General features: G+C 37.7%; 1 long non-coding RNA gene across 1 annotated transcript; it reads right to left on the bottom strand.

Annotated features, from left to right (window-relative positions):
* Positions 1 to 200: 200 nt before the first annotated feature.
* On the bottom strand, positions 201 to 2,367 carry LOC104602636 (uncharacterized). Its single transcript, XR_736105.2, has 2 exons — positions 1,038 to 2,367; positions 201 to 780 (listed from the first exon to the last, which is right to left on the bottom strand). It is a non-coding gene; the product is annotated as an uncharacterized LOC104602636 (long non-coding RNA).
* Positions 2,368 to 16,727: the final 14,360 nt, after the last annotated feature.

The raw sequence follows: 16,727 nt of genomic DNA, 5'->3' as shown, positions 1-16,727 counted from the left end.
TTGGAGAATATGCTTTCTCGGATTCATGTTCGTTCATCCATAAAAAAAAAAGAAACATTCATGTTCGTTCTGCATCTTGATCTTTGTAAAAAGAAAAACTCTTACCAGCCAGTTACCACAGCATCATCGGCATTGAAATGAAATTAAAAAAGAAATAAAAAAAATCTAGTCTGTTGTCAAACCCAAGAAACACCAAGAAGTATCTCATAAACCTCTATATCTTAAAGAGAAAAGATTCAAATTGTTCCAATTTACATGCAGTAAGGAGGGAAGATTGAACTACTTGAGTTGGACGCTTCATGATCTCCAGGCAATGAAACACCAATGAAAGGATTCAGAAACTGAAGCATGGCTTATCATCATACCAATGGCATTTAATTGCTTCCTTTGTTGCCAGTAGATATAAGCTTCGCTAATCAATCAATCAATCAATCAATGTCTATGAATTATGGAACATACATCACATTATATTATAAAATGGAGGCCCTGCCCATGCTAGCTATAAGACTTGGATTAGAAACACAGAAATTCCATTTCCGCTGTGGCATATCTTAGTCCTCTATCTACACTCTACAGGCAAGGAGTGGAATCCATCCTTTCTGAGTACTTTCCTCTGATCATCCAAAAGGAATGTTTGATAGATAGGTGGAGTTAAACCAAAACCCAATCCGATCCGATTATTTTCATCAGATATCCAATGGGTCCCACTTGATGCTGGATCTCCCCCTATTTTACATGACTGGCCATTCGCCCATCATGGGCTAACTTTAGTCTGATGACCTGAAACGGTAGTGATATTAGCGTAAGTTATTGTACTGAACACCTACCAGTCAAGAAGTTCACAGTACTAAACTTGGCAGGTTCTAGTTCTACTGCCTGCCGTATATGTGATTTCTATATCATACATAGTTTCATATTAACTTACCCAGAAGCTTTCCTTAGATTTAATTTCCTTTATGAAAGCATCGAGAGAGAGAGAGAGATATGGTAAACTCAGTGTCTACTGATCTAAGCCACCTAAGAAAAGAATCACCTACTCTTGCATAAGCCAGACCGGCCGGACGCAGTTGATGGATTGCATCTCGCATTGATCCCACGCTCTAGATCTACACAGATTTGATAATGCTGTTGATTCAACTTGTGAGTTTTACGGCCCATGCGTTGGACAAGTTAAACTAATTGGTAATAATTAAAACCAAGTGTATTACAAATTATACATAGACAAGGTGTGAAGCAGAACCCTCAGTCATGTAGAAGTGGTGGTGATGAGTGCATCGATTATATCATGCGATGAGGAGAAACCCTAATTTACTTTAATTGGTGAAGAATGACAATACCTGATGGTGGTTCATGAGATGACCTGCACTTTCAGAACAACGACGATGCTGCTGCTTTATGGATCTACTATATATAATCTTCTAATAGAAATGAACAAAGAGTACAGAATGTTCTAGAGAGAGAGAAGAAGAAGAAGAAGAAGAAAATTAACAGCAATTAAAAGCAGATGCAGTAACGTATATAGATGCTGCATACAGCATGCAATATGCATGGCTCCTCGCACGCCATCCACGAAGACCATCGATGTGCCGATGGGCTCTGCAAATGGCATACAGGGAGCCAGGCACATACGTGAATACGTATGCTATCACATGGCATATATGCGTACATGAATGGATGCAGTCATCAAGCGTGTATATGCACCAACGCCTATGCATGTATATATTGTATGATAATATAATAAGGGCAAGCTAACTATATATCATGCTAATTCTGATTTTAATTCTCTACATCATCCGGTTGGGTGCATGCAAAACGGCGGTGGGGTGGTCGTGATGGTCATTGCCGGGTGCCGGTGCCGGTGCCGGACGTAAACCATCGTTGCAATGCCGACGGACTTCCAGTGCTGGAAACACTGCTTGTTGCAGTTGGATAACTGTGTCAGGAATTGAATGAAGAGGAGGAAGAATGGAGCAGTACTTATTTAGGAGAAGAGGAGTTGATCTTTACTAGATCAATCCAGTCCTCTTCAAATTGATCTCTATGCCCCACACCCCTTATTTTTTTTTTCTCTCAGCAACCCAACAACCACTTTTTGAGTTGGCATAAAAACAAACACAGCTGAAAAAACTACTCCACCACAACAGCTACCTCTTTTATTTTTTTTCCCACTTCTGGGTGGGAAATCGTCGCTAAACTTGGCGAAGATCTGCTGAATTAGTGGGGGTTTTGAGACGGAAAGAAGAAGGTGTAGGGTTTGAGTTGCACGCTCCAACTGCTGCTAAATATAGAGGCCAGGGATAGAGGGGTGAGGTGGAGAGAGAGAGAGATGTTGGTTTGGTTGGGCTACTACCCACGCAATTTCCTAAGCCTTCCCTAGGTTTTTTATTTATTTATTTTTTGAAATCTCCTTTTCTGGTCTTAAAGCAAAGGTTCTTTTCTCCTCTGAAACTAATTTGTCTGGGAGTGCTTGGAAGATTTGGATTCCTCTTCTCTTTACTCCATTGAAAACACAACTTATCTTCTTTTTCTTTTCTTTTTTTTTTTTGTTTTCTCTAATATATATACTATTATATATTCCTATTGCATGTGAAAACGTGAGGGACATATTCAACTCACTGTTTTCATTAATTAAAACCTTAAAATATTCATATAATCTGCACCAACTTTATCCTCGAAATCACCTGTGCTGTGCTTTCCTTTGCGTCCATTCATGCAGCACACATTTGTTGAATACTAAATTTCCTTTTTCTGCTGGTAAATTGTTCAACTTTATTATATCCCAAATACTGATAATAATAATAATAAAGTTATGAAGAGAAGATTATTTTAATTTGTGGGTATGTCTATTGTCATTTGGCAGTTTATATGTAAACCATTTCCAATTGCACAACACAAGCAGCAATGTATAGACATAGAGGTGTAGGGGCTGGCAATTAAGCGCGACGATGCTGAGTCAGGGCAGAGGAGGAGAGCCATACATTTGAAATCTAACAGATAGGATTGCCTAATCATCAGATCACTTGAAGTTTCGTAATGCTCTTAACGTTCATGGAATCTTTGACTGTCAGAGATCTGTCTATGAGGGGGAGCGAATGACCAAGGTGGAAGAGATGAACAAAAAAAATTAAAAAATATTAATTAAACTTGGGAAGCGTAGAATCGTAGATATTGGTCAAGTATATATATAAAGTGAAAAGAAGAGTTAAATTAGTGAAACCCAAAAAGAAGAAAGACTGAAAGAGTAATTAATTTAAGATAAAAACAGGTGCATTTGCAGTGTGAAGAATTAATTAATTTATATTAAAGCACACAAAGAAAAGAATGAACGATAACAATGGAGAGGGAGAGGGAGAACATGAAGGGTGGGGAGTGTGGAGACTGGAGAAGGTAGTGAAAAAAGAGACAGAGGCAGTGATAGGAGCCGATCGATCTTCCATGTCTAGAAAAAGCTGCATGGTTTCTCCTTTCCTTAGTTGTAGAAAATGGTAAAAATAAAGTGAAAAGTAGGGAGGATTAAAAATGGTAACTTTTATTTTTTATCGTTTATAGGGTTGGAAGGAACAAGTGTGGGAATCGTGGTGTCAGAGCTGAGCTACGCCTTGGTGTTTGGATGGGAGTCTCGCGGTTAGATTCTATTCCTCCCTCCCCTCTCCCTCTTCCTCGATTTCCTAATTCCATAAGGTCATAATATATATCATAGCATCCCTTCCCAAACCAATACGGCCCACTCTCAGTACCATTACCAATACCTCTCCCTCTCCATTGCTCTCTCCATCACCTGCTTCTGCTGCTTGCAGATGCAGATGCACCTGCTGTACTCTCTCTCCTCTCTTTGCGTGTTTGTGGGGGCAAACATGATGATAGTCATCGAGGTGTTCTATGTTTGGTTTGGTTCATCACCCTGGCTAAAGCTAATACATGCATTTCCCCTCAAATTCAATGTATATTATTTTCCTTGCAAAAAAAAAAAAAAGGATTTATAATTTATACAGGGACGATGATATTTAAAATGCTAATTAGTTTGGTCTAATTGGTTGGAGCCAATCATCATTTAGGCAACTAATATAATTAAACCATATGGTCCTCATCAAATTCCATGCAATTCATTTAAATAAAACCATAATGGAGGTTTCTGTATTGCACCTGATTTAAGCACTTAATTAATTACTGGACATCGTACATCAGCTGGCAATGAGATGTATTTAATTAGTGTAATTGACTAATTGTTGTCCATCTCTGCTTTACCAAAAGTGCAATATTATATCTTATGTATACATGCTCACACTGCCCCCTTAAATTTATACTTTCTCTCAAGCCCATCAGTCCAAGTTGTCGGTGGTCAGACACATCCCTATTGGATTAGGTTAAAAGTAATGTTTAAAGCAAACCAGTTCGAGTATTTTCGTCCAAAATGCTTGCTAATTCCAATTCACAACCAACCATTTCGCTTAGCTTCTCTGACCCATATGCTAGAGGAGCCTGTAGGGTTGATGTACAGTGAAGCAGTTTGTACAAATGCCAAATGTAGAGGACCAGCTGGACAGCCTGGGCTTTGTCAGCGTTGGCATTTGCTAAAAGGAAGGGGTAGTGGTGTGGTCTGGAGACTGGAGGTCGGTTTTGTGTAGCCCAGTAATAATATCTACATTACTACATGAGAAATTCATTTTCCTTGTTTTCTAAGGCTCAGTTTGGAAAAAGTACAGATACAAATACTTACAATAGCGGAGACTTGGGATTAAATTCCGCCTACACCAGGGTTTGGGGATGGGTTACCCCCATTGTATACATCTTCAAAAAAAATCAAAATACATATAAAATAATACAAAATATCAGATTTTGCACTCTACAAATTTATATTTATAATCTTTTCAAACTGAACCTTGGAAAAAGTATAAATACAAATGTATAGACTGTAAAACTTAGTATTTTGTATCAGCCCTAATGATAGTTAGTTCAATAGGTCCTATTCTATCATCCAAAAAGAAAAAGAAATGACAAAACATTTAATAGAATTTTGGCAAATCATTGTATAACAGGGGTAGAAGTGTAAAAGTCATGCATTTTACCGGCAAGCCAGAAAAACAAAGATAACTAGTGAAGCTTGTTGTTATATATATCACCAATAGAGGGTGAAGCATCAAGGAGGAATACCAAATTTTAACATATATGTTATAAACAAGAGAGTTTAGGCTGTGTTTGTTTCGATAAAAAAAAATCTCAATTTACCAAACCAAACATAACCTTAGAATGAACTATTCACTTTGATGGTAAAGTTGTAACAAAAATATGTAAAATATATTATGTAATAGCATGGTAGTACGTAGTTTGGATGTACTATTTACTTGGGAAAAATTGAAATGCCATGTTTAGAAGGGGAATGGAACATAAAGCGGGCAAAATAGTCCTTGAGAAATCCGTACAACAAATAGTTAAACCCTTCACATGCAACAGGGCAAGCAGTGGGTCTCACAACCATTTTTGTATTGAAAAGAGAAACAAAAGAATGGAGTTTCAGAATCTAGAGACAAGAGATAAGAAGATAGCCACAAAAATAGCATTAATGTGCTATTTTACATGAGGATAATATTATTATAAAATACAAAATTATATATGAAGAGAATTAATTACTATAATAACAATAGTGTGGTGATAATTAAAGTTGCATTTACTTGGTGCAAATATAGAAATGAACAAATATAGTTACATTATTGGTTTGGATGGGCCAAGTTGTGTTCAGAATTAATTGCCTCTCAATGTTATATATATATATATATATATATATATATATATATGTGTGGAAAGTAATTAAATGGGTGTTTATGTAAATTCCGTGGCATTAGTAAAATCATGCTTTGGCAGTACAAATTTATTTTGATATTGATTTTATCACATTAACTGGCTAATTACTAATGGGGGTGTTGGCAATGTTATTTGTTTTTCAAAACAAGATAAATTATTGCCACATCAGCAAAATCATATTGTTTTTGCCGATGTGGCAGTCGTTTTTGCTTTAAAAAACAAGGCCATACATGTAAGAAAGCAGGTTTAATGAGCATTTAATAAATATTTTGACAATTGTATGAAAAGTTGCTTTTAATCTTTTCAAGCGTGCGTAGGATATTAAGAGACAGGTGTCAGAAAATTTACTGAGTGTGTTCACTCTATGTGATCTGGACTGATTGGCAAACACCTTGTTAAATAACAAGAGTTAGGGGCACAGGGCACACTCACTTTGTCATACGTAATTGCTAATTTACGACAAAACATTCTCCCATCCTTGTCTAGTGAATAGGAACATCACATCCTTTTACCAAGAAGGCAGATCCAAAGTGAAATACAAAAGATATATTTGTTTCGATGTTGCAATGACAAAAATTTCTATGAGAGAGATTTTGGCGGTACAAGAGGTAGATTTGAATCTGATATTTTACCATAGAGAGAAACAGAGAGATAGAGATTTTATGTTTTGAAATTATGTTTTCCATTAATAATAATAATAATAATAATCAGGGATTTGCTCAAAATCGACCACCACCCAATTTATTTATTCATTCTTATCGATGCTTCTCCGTTTGATGTATTTCTTCTTCAAGGGTGGTACTTAGGATAATCAAATCAGGAGACGTTTGTGTTTACTGCTTTTCTTTTTTTCTTCTTGTGTTTTTTCCCCATTTTTTTTTGGGTGTAATTATTAGGGCTGTCAATGGTCTGGGTTTGGTTTGAGACAGGGTAGAACTATTCCGAACTGATTGTTAAAACCGATAGTACCAGAACTGAATCAGATCCAATTGATTCTATTATTTCACAACCGGTACTGAACTGATGGACCAATCAGAACAATAGGGTCCAACCCGATTATCTGTTGTATATCTACTTGTTTCAACTTGAGATATGCTTATAACTAGAAAAAACTTTTGTAAATGCATGAAATTATCTGTTATATATCTATTAACTAATATTAAATTATTCTAAAAAATAAAGCTAGAAAATCAAGAAAAAGAATTTATCAAGTATTGATGCAAGAAACTGATGTACGAATGATCACCAACTAGTTAATTAGGCTGAAGAGTTGATCAAATATGTGTAAATAAAAATTTATAGCCCGCAAAATAAATACAACAAATTATTAACTTGTAATTTATAGAAAAGTAACTGAATAAGATAAATGAAACAAAAACCAAATGACTGATTCACTTTGGCTTTATATTTTAGTTTTTTTTTTTTTTTTTCATTTTCATCTACACTATGATGCAGAAACACAGAAATGGGTCAAGGCAACAACAGTAGCATCACAAAACCCATTAGTAACAACATCTCCTCCTCTCGGACTATCCTGACCCATCCACAGGCTACAACATCATCAATCCCAACATCCACCACCACTAATTGTATATTTATTGTGTAAATAAATTATCATGAACACAAAACACAATAAAATATAAAAATGAACAGAAGGAATAAAAACAAAATTTGTTGCTGATTTTAGAAGTCCACAAAAGCAAGAAAAAAGAAACATAAGTCCCAAAGAAATCTGGATATGGGAAAAATGTTGAGTTCCAAATATTGAAATACACCCATCTATTCTTTACCAAAAAATAAAAAAAGAATAAGAGAAAATAAAACAAAAATTAGAAGCCAAAGACCAAAATTTCACCTTTTCGGACAGAGAAATGGCGAGCTGAGATCAATGAAAGCGGCAAAACAAAGGGGTAAAGGGTTTTGAACCCGAGGGCTTTAAATATGTTTTAAAGTAAAATTACAATTTTAAGCATGTACCTATAACTCTAAAACATGTATATATAATTGGTTCAGGACAGTCAAAATGGGTCTCGAAGCGATATTAATCGAAACACAAAAATAAAACCAAAACCAATCCATCAGAATGAATCACAGAACCAGAGCCCTTATAGATGGTTGGGGCCTATCAGGTAGATCCGACCCATTGACAGCTCTAATAATTATTAGATGAGTATAATGAACAATTTTGTATACCATTTGATATATGAGCTTTCTTTTGCTAACTTTTAGGATAGAAATGAGGTGGGCAACGAACACTTACAATATAGCATGTAAACATACTTTACCAATGTAAGATTACTTAAAAGAAGGATATTGAATGTACTCTTAGGAGTTAGGACAGAATCTGCTCTTCTTAACTAAAAACAATTCGATTAGAATTTACAGTCTCTCTGATGCATTCAGAATTTTAGATTTTATATGTGGGAATTGTAGCCCAATGATCCAAGACAGAAAATTCTAATGCAACGCGCTCCATAGAAGGGCCTATAATGAAAAACTGTAAAATCTAATAAATTTTGTGAATTTATATCTTAAGGCAGCCCGATCCCCGGCAAGAAATGACATGGCATTTAGGCTCGGTTTTTAAATATAAACACGTAAAATGCAAAACCTTATATTTTGTATGTACATACTTGTATTGTATTTGTAGTACTCTTTCCAAAATTGCAAAGATTCTTACGTCCACAATGGAAATTGGACCCAGACAGTCAGGTGAAAGGACTTGAAAGGATTGTCTCCTCACTCTCTTACCCCAGCTTCCTTTTCCACCCTAATCAAAAGGCAACCTCAACTGTCTGAGACCATCACATCTCTCTATGCATGGAACTCAAAAAAAAAAAAAAAAAATTTAGTTGTACAATCAGGGTCATTTAGTTAGCATCAAGATTTTGTTTTTCTTTTGTAAATTTTTCCTCTTGCAAGCATATAAATTTTTCCTCTCTTTTCTCCTTTATTGTGACCTCTAGGAGAATTGATCCATTTTATTGGTTGCCCGAATCATTAATCGCTGGACAAATGAGGTTTTCCATCTCTTTTGGACAAAGAATTTTGGTAGAACAAAGACCGCTCATAATAAAGAGGCACTAGTGATGTCATGTCCCCTTCCTAAGCCGATCCCTGTCCTTGAAACAAATTTAGAAAGTTTTTGATAGGCAAGTGAAATAAATCAATGGTTACTTCTTAGTTGTTAAAAGGACAAAAGGCTGAACTAGCACTTCCATTCCATACCCTAATTTAGTAATAGGATTGCCAATCGGGTTGTTCAATATTTGAAGAATCTCAACTACATTGGATTTGGGTTAGGGTTTGGGCCCCTTAAAAATTTAAGAATTTTTCAGCCCAACCTGACCCAAGCTGCACCCTAGTATCCATTTTTGTTATAAGGCACAGATGGGTCCTGACTAGACCTGTTCATGGGCCAGCCCGGCCCCTGTACGGGTTTGAACATGCTTATAGGCCCGTGGGTTTAAATTCGGGTTAAAAAGCCCAGTCTGCAATAAATTCGAGCCGGGTTTGGATTTTCTCAAAATAGCCCGATCCGACCTAATATTAAACTTAAAATTAGTTATATGATTATGTCCATTTGAATAAATTTTTTGATTTAAGAATGTAAAATTGTGTTTTAAAATATAAAAGAAAGGGAAAAATACCATCTTGTAGGCCCGTTGTTCATTTAAATAGAAAAAAAATACTATCTAAAATTTTAATTCTAATTTGAATAGGGAAATTTGTTTGTTTTTTTTTTCAATTAGGTCGAGCTTTGGGCTCGGGCTCAGGTTTCGGGGTTTTTACCAGGGCCGGACTCGGGCCTAAGTTATAGACCCGTTGGTCAGGCCGGGCTCGGGTTCGGGCCTAGTATATTTTCATTAGTGACAAGTGAAAGCCCGGCCCAGCCCGGCCCATGAACAGGTCTAGTCCTGACTAGTTATATCAATTTAATAAATGAATAGTTCGGTTTCACCATCAAATTACAGGCAAATGTATATGGTGCAAAGGCATGGCACCTCTGAAACTTTAACTAATCAGAAACCCAAATGACTTTGAATGAAAGACGAGTTAATCGGCTATCAATTAGAAAATCTATGTCGTACGTACTCGTAGTGTTTATGCTGGTTGTTAACGTTGTGCTCCTTATTTGTTGTTGGTTGCTTCTCTTCAAAATTTGGATGATGTGGGTGGGTGGGTACCTTGGTTGGGCGCTTGTATGGTATAACTGTTCATTATAGTCGAGTTTTACCCGGCCAGACCCACCCGATAGTCCCAAATCCCAATTACTGACTGGGTCTGTCATTATAGAATATAGACCCAGATCTATGGGTTCAGGACCAGGTCTACCCTCACCCGGACCGGATCCTAATTCTTACCTATGGACAACACTACAAATACAGGGGCCGGGGGTTATGATGAGTTGTTGTATTTTGTATTTTGTAATTTTGGGTGGGACATGATTTCAACAGTCACCTGGTCCCCCAAGGTGTGAGCAAGTGGCTGAAGGCGACTCTGATGCTTTACGAGATTCGTTTATTGTTTGGGGGCTACTGCACAGATCGTCGTAAAGCAAGCAAGCAAGCATGGCGCAAAGAATCAATGAAGTCCCAGAATCCAAATGGAGGACTCCATAAAGTTGCCTGCCATACACTTTTTCCTTAGAGTAAGTCGGTTATAGACTATATAATTTAACATTCTTTTGAGTTTTGAGCGGCTCAGATAAGATGCTTGTTGAAAAGAATGTTGAGAGATCATTCATAATCTCATACTCTATTTAACTCTCTGTAAGGGAAGGAAACAAATCTGTACATTTGTCGGCAAATTGGGCTCCTATTCCTATATAACCAATGTCCCTGGAAACCAGATTGGATCACCTACATGAATCCCGGCCGTTTCACCAATTCATCATTCTATCCAGAGCATAATATTCTTCTTCATCAAATCACCAATTCCTACATCATTTATTTATGAGAAAATTCTCGATCAATATCTTGTACTTTGGCTCGAGTGATAATTTGGTCCCTAAACTTTAAAGTTAGTGACTGTATAAAAGAATCTAAAATTTGGTACTGTTCATTTTATTGTCAATGTTTAAATGATTGATAAAGAGAATTAGATGATACTTTTAGGACATTTTTTACTTTTCAAGTGTCACTTAACGACTGATTAAAAGACTAATTAACAATAAGTACTGCACTATTACATTTTAAAAGTACTGAATTATTATATCTTAAACTAGCCTTTCCCTCATTGGTGCTGGCATTAACGATATGCGATGCATATTCAATAAAGGCAGGTTGGTTAGATAAATAATTCTTCTCTAGCTATCTGTTAGGATGAATTCTCCAACAGTCGTTCAATCTCCCCGGGTGACAGCATTCTGTGGATTAATTAGACAACACAAAGATGGAGCTCACTCTTCTTGTCATTGAGGTCAAGTTGTCGAGGGGTGCCCACTGCCCAGCCAGCCTGGTGTAGTCGTTGATATATATGAGAAATTTATTAATAGACGACAGCTATACTTGAGTGTCCTTTCTCCTAATTGTACCTACCCCTGTCTCTTACACATAGCACAATGTCTTAGCTAATCTATATATAGAAGCCCATGCAGTTAGTTTTTGGTGCTTTTATTGTCTTTCTTTTCTCTTGTTCTTTCTGTCTCAATTTGAGTTTCAGAAAATGTTTTTTACGGCCCAGACTTTTCTTTCTTTTGGTCGAGAAGAGCTCAACATGTTGGTTTCCTTCCTTTTCCGGTCCCCTTTTCTTGTGTTGTATGCTATATACATAAACGACTGTTAGACTCAGTTTGGAAGGGAGTTTACAGGAGTATTACATCAGTACAAGTACAAATACGAATACGTAGAATGTATTATTTTGTATTTTGTATGTATTTGCACTGTAAATATTTGTATTAATTTGTACTTTTCCCGAATTCAAACTTATTGTTGATGAAGATAAAACCATTAAATATTACATGCAACAAGATGTTTGATGCAATGCTTGTTCTGTTTTGTAATTGATGGTACACGTCGGGAGTTTGATCGACAGTCTAAAGTCTAAACAGAAGAGTTGGCTGGGGTATCTGCAAACTGGAGCTACATCCATCTTTAGAAAAGTAATGGATACCTTCTGAATTCTGACTGTAACCTGCAGGTATGGATGACGTGTGCAGTCCGAGTTGGGGGACACCATTTAATGGGTCCGGCTAGGGTTCATGATGGGCTGCTGCTCCTTTCTCACCATTGCCCATTGGTAATATTATGCCACTGCTTCAATGACTTGACCTTATAACCAGTTGGGAGCTTTACTGTTCAACCAAGCAGACAGAATTATACTCATACACGACCCAATAATCCCCGGTTTGCAGCTAGCTAGCACAACTGAGGATCACCTTTGACCAATGTCATACATTCTAATCTAATCTATACATCTCTCTCGTCTGGGTCGTTTATCCATTTGAAAGATGGTTGTTGCCTTGCCTCGTCGAGAAAGAGTCAAATCCAAAGTGGGTGGAAAACGTACAACATGCAGTACCATCGATGGCATATCGAGGTGCCACTGACTGTGTCTGTGTCGCAACTCCAAAGCGGCACTGGCACTATGACCGACTCATCACTTGATTGTACATGTATTGCTCTGGAAATAGTCACAGTGATTTTGGAGGTGGCAATGTAGCTGGGGCCGTGCCAAAAAGGTCTCAATGTGCTCTCTCTCCTGCCTCTGTTCAAGTTAGAGATCAAGCATGAACCGCCCCTGCTGATATGCACAACACAGCTTAATTAATCCCTCTTCTCTTTTCTCCAGCTTTTAGGCTTCTGCACCTTATAATTATTACAGTTTTGCTGGAAAACCTATTGATGATCAGTACACGGTCACCCCTCAACACATCCTGCAAAGAGAGGCTAGAGCATCTTCGATCTGGCCTTTGAGAAGATCACTTAAAAAACCCTCTGCTAAGATGTTAGGCTCAAGATTCCCTCTAAGTGTCCTTGATTTTGGCACAGGACACCTGCGGACAGGTATAGGGCTCCCCATAACTCGTCATGGGTTACATCACTCAGGGATCGGGGCCCACCAATAGATGGGTCTCACTGAAAAAACTAGCCCTACGGCTACGGATGATGGGCATTGTAGGTGGAATTTCTTCTTTCTTGTCTTAACAAGAAACTTGTATTTTTCCACGTCGTATATTAAACAATAAAATCACAGGGTTATTGTAATCTTCCATGGATTCTGATTTTTTTGCCCAGTACTTCCAGGTGAGAGTGCGAGCCCAATTCATGTATCTTTCTCCTGCTCAACAGTGAGCACAGCCGTCCACGGATTGCTCCCGGCGTCTCAAACAAGGAACTATCAACCTACATGGGTCCTAGGCATCCAGATCCAGGACTCTAGATAGTAATGAGTCCAGACTCCCTAGTACAATCACTGCGTTCAGGTTTATTTGTTGTCTCATTTGAGTTCACTTTTGATCCAAACGTTGTTAGAGATGCAGAGTAGGTCCAGAGCCCATGTTTTCACGTGAGGTTTAAGATTCTCTCAACAAACGGCCACTTGGCTGTGCTTTGATTGGTTGGTCCAGAATAACAGAGATTACCATACTTTTGATGAATCTGATTCATGGGGTTAACAAGGATTACCGCATTTCTAAATTTTAATGAATCAAGCATCAATCAGCAATAAAATTTATTTTTTCTTTTCTTGATCATTTTCTTTCTGCAGCCTTCTCACACGCTATGAGTAAGGACTAAAGCAGACAGGGCCATCCATTGCACTCGGTTATTTCCTCATTACCTACTGCTTTCCTCTGGCTTTCCCTACCTTTTCGGATAGAAAATAAGGAAAAGAGAAAATTCATCTTCCTACTTTGTCTATACTTTTGCCTCTGAAATAAGGGATGCCAGTACTCTTTCACAGATTTCTTTCCCTTTCTTCCACTTTTTTGCAATCAAATACTGAGTAAGTCTGCCAAGTGATCTGTGGGTGCTTTAGTCATGTATGTTTCTATCACTTTGTAAATTTCATAGGAAGAACCAGGTAGTAGTAACTACTATGAGAAGCCAATAGTGTATAAATGTCAGAGTGAAATCTACAACAGATGGTATTCATGCCATGCTCCTCTGGATCAAGCAATCAACTTAAATCAGATAATTCAAACCATTTGGATTGTTGAGAAATGAGAATGAGCCCGATGTATAAAATATGTCAATACAAATAGCCTTACAAAGGTAAGAAAGGCAAAAAATGCAATTAAGACAGACAAAAATAAAAAGGGGATACCTATTCCAAATCGACTCTCATGTCCATGAAAGCATGAACTAATCTTTCATGATCTTCAAAAAACGAGATCAGATAATTCTTTAGTATGTGGGTCATGATCCATGACGACAATATTAAGTAAACAGAGCATAAAATGTTAAGAACTCCAAACCATGTTGACTCTTGATGGTGGAAAGTTCAACATTCTTTTGGTTTCATTAATATAGCACCTAAATTTGTAAAGATAGCCAAGGGGAAAGAGACGCTGATTTGAAATTGAACTATCACAATAAGAAAAAGTTTTATATATATATAGATATAGCTGGATTAAATGAAGCCCAGATCTCCTGAAAGCAGAAACCGTGCAAACACTTTGAGAGCATGAGCACCCAGCCACACATCAAGAACATTTCCTTAATGTGGGGAAATGTTAAATTCCCCACAAGAGTACTTAATGTTAAATTCATGGGGAAATGTTCCAAATGTGCAGCTGGATGCTGTGCTCTCAGGGTGTTTGCACGTTTTCTGCTTTCAGGAAATTTCATCTCGATTAAATCATAGAGCATTGCACTTAACTCCAAATTTGATGCAGGAATGCAACCCTTCAATCGTCACTGTTTTTTCCCACAAAATAAGGAGAATAAGCCTGAACTAAGGGTCCATTTGGTTCGTAGTCGGAATTGGAATCGGAATCAAAATCCTCTGGAATCAGAATCGGAATGGTTCATTCCCATATTCTGTTTGGTTTAGACATGAATGGGAATGAGAATTAAAATCAGCAGGAATGGGATTTCATTCCCAAGGGAGGGACAGGGAATGGCCATTCCCTCAAATGGGGGAATGCCATTTCAGCAGGAATGGGAGTGGGATTCCAATTCCGCCCAACCAAACAGTTGGAATTGGACTAGCCCATTCCGATTCCGATTCCGCTTCCAGACCCCTATTCCCGTGAACCAAACAGGGCCTAAGTTCTTTTTTTAGACAGAATAGAAAAGAAGGCTTTGTTAAACAGCTTATGATATTATAGCCCAAAGCTAGAAATTCATTTTTCTAGTTAAAATGCATGTTTAGTCTCTCTAGTATCCCACAAGAAAATTTTCTAATACCTAAACTAACTCTTTAATTGAAATCATAACGATTGTTCATCAATAAACTGTAAATTTTCTATAACCCAACAATAACCTTAGGCGCCTCAACCCCAAAGAGCACTGACCTAAAAGTTGTAACACATCCACAAATCCCAGGAAACTTAAATGGGAAAGATTTGGATCTGGAATGTAGATGACCATGCCCCAACTTTTTATTGGGTCAGGAATGAAAAGTTCCATTAGGCTAATATGCTGTAGTTGGAAACAAAGAAAAAAGAGAAAAAAATAAACAATGCAAGCAGCCAGGCAGCATCGTTTCAAAGGTGCTTAAAATCCCCTCTGTAGTAATAAGAATCACCTGTGCTTTGATGATGAGAACAAAGTGGGCTCTTTTTAAAGGATCACTGCCCACTCTGGCAGTGTGTACAAAGTGGGCTCTTTTTAAAGGTCCATTTTCTGGGATTAATTACTCTCCCTACAATAGGGACTCATAAAATGTTTTCTGGCAGTGTGTGCAGAATCAATATTGAAATAAAAGTGACAACTGAACCTTTCCATTTGTTTCCCCTCAATTTTTAGGGCTCAGTCTGGAAGGAGTACAAATACAAATATGTAGAGTGCAAAGCCTTGTATTTTGTATTATTTTGTTTGCATTTGTACTGTACATATTTGTATTTGTACTCTTTCCAAACTGAGCCTGGAATTCAATTCTGTGAAACCACAACTGGTGACTGTGGTGCAAAAGAAGTATCATGGAAATTAAATGCAGTGGTGGGTTAGCCCATTTAAGCTTTCTCTGCATTCCCCTAATTCGTCTATCCAGTACTCATGCAGTTATTTCACTACCCTATATTGCAAACTTAAAGAAACTTTTAATCTCTTTCTGATGCTTAACACATGCAAGTCGGACGGGAAGTGGTGTTTCCAGTGGCGGACGGGTGAGTAACGCGTAAGAACCTGCCCTTGGGAGGGGAACAACAGCTGGAAACGGCTGCTAATACCCCGTAGGCTGAGGAGCAAAAGGAGGAATCCGCCCGAGGAGGGGCTCGCGTCTGATTAGCTAGTTGGTGAGGCAATAGCTTACCAAGGCGATGATCAGTAGCTGGTCCGAGAGGATGATCAGCCACACTGGGACTGAGACACGGCCCAGACTCCTACGGGAGGCAGCAGTGGGGAATTTTCCGCAATGGGCGAAGCCAGATTACAGGAACCTAATTCCACTAAGGATAACAAGGGCAGAAGACCTACATTTCTTAATCACAACCAGTATTACCAAATTTCAACTGGATGTTGAATGACAGCTCAGCTCACTCAAAGGAAAAATAGGAGATTATAACAAAATAATAAATGATTCCCTATTATCTTTTGAACCAATTTTATATTAAAATAAACTTAAAGTAATGAATGTTATAAGTATAGCAACTATTAAGACATGTATTTGGGAGAACTTTAGCTGTGCCAACATTTCTAGAACCTGGCATCTGAGAACAACTTTGGCTGCAGTTCTGGGTCTAAGCAACATGGATGACAATCCAGCCTAATACTAAAACATGATCAAACCGATAATGCAACTATGTTATGCTGTATGAACCT

This window comes from Nelumbo nucifera, chromosome 2 (genome assembly GCF_055504915.1).
Source record: "Nelumbo nucifera cultivar China Antique chromosome 2, China Antique-T2T, whole genome shotgun sequence".
NCBI classification, from domain to species: Eukaryota; Viridiplantae; Streptophyta; class Magnoliopsida; order Proteales; family Nelumbonaceae; genus Nelumbo; species Nelumbo nucifera.
The sequence above is the reverse complement of the archived record's forward strand: the minus strand, read 5'-3'. Positions and strand labels throughout refer to the sequence as shown.